The sequence below is a fragment of the Sesamum indicum genome, unplaced genomic scaffold (assembly GCF_000512975.1).
Source record: "Sesamum indicum cultivar Zhongzhi No. 13 unplaced genomic scaffold, S_indicum_v1.0 scaffold00119, whole genome shotgun sequence".
Classification (NCBI taxonomy): Eukaryota; Viridiplantae; Streptophyta; class Magnoliopsida; order Lamiales; family Pedaliaceae; genus Sesamum; species Sesamum indicum.
Window position 1 is genome coordinate 493314 of NW_011628048.1, and position 2312 is coordinate 495625.

At 38.6% G+C, this 2312-nt stretch overlaps 1 pseudogene; it reads left to right on the forward strand.

The window, feature by feature from the left end:
* Positions 1-915: 915 nt before the first annotated feature.
* The window catches only part of LOC110013307, a 5739-nt pseudogene continuing 4342 nt past the window's right edge, over positions 916-2312 (forward strand).

The following is a 2312-nucleotide window of genomic DNA, read 5'->3' on the forward strand; positions in this document are numbered from 1 at the left end:
CAAAACGAAGTGATGTGATTGGCCTCTTACCCTCGTTATGATAAGTTAGCATTTGCATAATGTATTGCGGCGTTTGTGTTTATCTTTTGTTTATTTACCTTGAGAGCCTGAAAAATGTAAAGGTTGATATGTGGTTTCAAATAAGTTCCATCAACCTTTGTCCTCAAATATTTTAGATTTTCAATCTGGCAGTTCTATGATTTGTATTCGCTTAGGGATAGTAAGTCGAGGATTATGTTGATGGATATGCGAGGGTGGGGTACAGCATTTCCGACTTCTGTTAAAAGAGTTCTAAATTTTGCTTGTACGTAGATCTGGTACAAGTTGGTTCAAAAGAATTATGAAGGGCTGTTCATTTTGTTTTTCCCTTCCCTCAATCTTTACTCGCTTCAATGAGCAGGCCATTCTTTCACGTACATAAAGCACTGGGCCCCTTAAAGCATTCCTTTGGTTATGAGCTTGGTTACATAAAAGATTGATGTGTGGCACGTAGAGTAAAATAGGATCAGAGCTTTATCCTACAATAAACCAGTTGCCTTGCAAGCCATTTAAAATGGGAGTCAGTTGTCCGGTACTTATCGTCACATGAGATGCACATTGGAGACTGATTGAGCAAACAACTGTAGAAGGGTCACTGGAACTATTGCACCTCCTTAAACTAAGATATAGTTTTCCTGTAATATGCACTTAGGATATCCACGTTTACTAGTATCCTTAAACTCCTGGTGTTTTAAAGATGCAACTTTTCATATTCTCTTGTGCCTTTTCATGGTAATTATATTATAACACTTTCACTTTGGAAGTGGGGTAACTTTTGTTCCTTTCTTTGCCTTCCACACAGATTTGAGATGTTTTCGTTATTTTTTCTTTTGTTTTTAAGCTGAACTAGGCAGTGGGTCGATGGTGGCTCCCTCAATATGCACATTGTTTCTCAATTTCAGAGCTTCAGTTAATGAACCAAACTCTTTCCTCTATTTCTTATGTGCAGGCAATGCTTTCTGGTGAACCGACTATTGTTGATGCTGCTGCTGCTCGCTGAAAGCTACAGTTACTAAGAACCCAAAAGCAATAATCCGATTATACAGTACAGGCGCATTTTATTTTGCTCTGGCTTACCCTGGATCTAATCTTCTTTCAATTGCCCAACTCTTCTCAGTAACTCATGTTTATCAAGCTTTTCATGGTGGTAGGAAGCTGCAGTTTCCTCTTCTCTACCTTTGGCGAAACGAAGTGTTTGGGCGGCCTCTTACCTGAGTCATTGCTTTATGTACTGGAACGTAAAGGCCCAGTTGCTTTTGCCGCAGCAATGGTTTCTGATTCTGACACTCCTGAGATTATTTGGACACACAAGATGCGAGCAGAAAATCTGATCCGTCAGGTAGCCCTGAATCTCCAACTGGAGTTTGCTACTTCTCTTTCACCCCAAGCATCTTTTGTTAACATTTAGTATTTACATTCTAAAACATGGTGGTACTTGAGTCATCCTCAATGCAAATAAGTGCTGCATTTAACTCTCAGTTTTATTTGATTAGGTTCTTCAGCATCTTGGTGATTTCCCTCAGAAATTGTCACAGCATTGTCATTCCTTATATGACTATGCTCCAGTGTCACCAGTGACATCCAGAGCTGAAAGATGAAATGTTGTGTCATCGTTATTATCTTCGAAACTTATGTGATGAAATTAGATTTCCTAATTGGCCTATTGTTGAACATGTTGAGTTTTTGCAATCATTGCTAGTAATGTGGAGAGAAGAGTTAACTCGAAGGCCAATGGACCTTTCTGAAGAAGAAGCTTGCAAGATACTAGAGATTTCCATTGATGAAGTATCCAGAGACGACGCCCCTAAGAAACCAAGTTTTGAGTCAGTTGAGGAGATACCTGATATATCAAAGCAGATTGAGTATATTGATGAGGAAAAGCTCAAGAGACAGTATAGGAAACTTGCAATGAAGTATCATTCAGACAAAAATCCTAAAGGGAGGGAGAAGTTTCTGGCAGTGCTTGCAGGTATGCCAAATTCCTTGATCCTGTGTGAGGATCTGTCGTTACTCATAAAAAACGGAGACTATATGATTAAGCTTGAGAAAAAAAAACAGAACATATAGACAATGGATCTTATAAGCTGCCAGATCTTATTTCAAATGAGTTAGTCGACTTGTTTAGACGCCGTTTTCACAATTAAGCTGTTTATTTGACTGGTAGAAAGTGCTCTAAAGGTATTTATGCTGTCAAGATGAACCAAATGCTTTTTTACACATATAAATGGATATCGGTATTGGTTTTAAATATATCTTGGAACTAGGAAGGACAC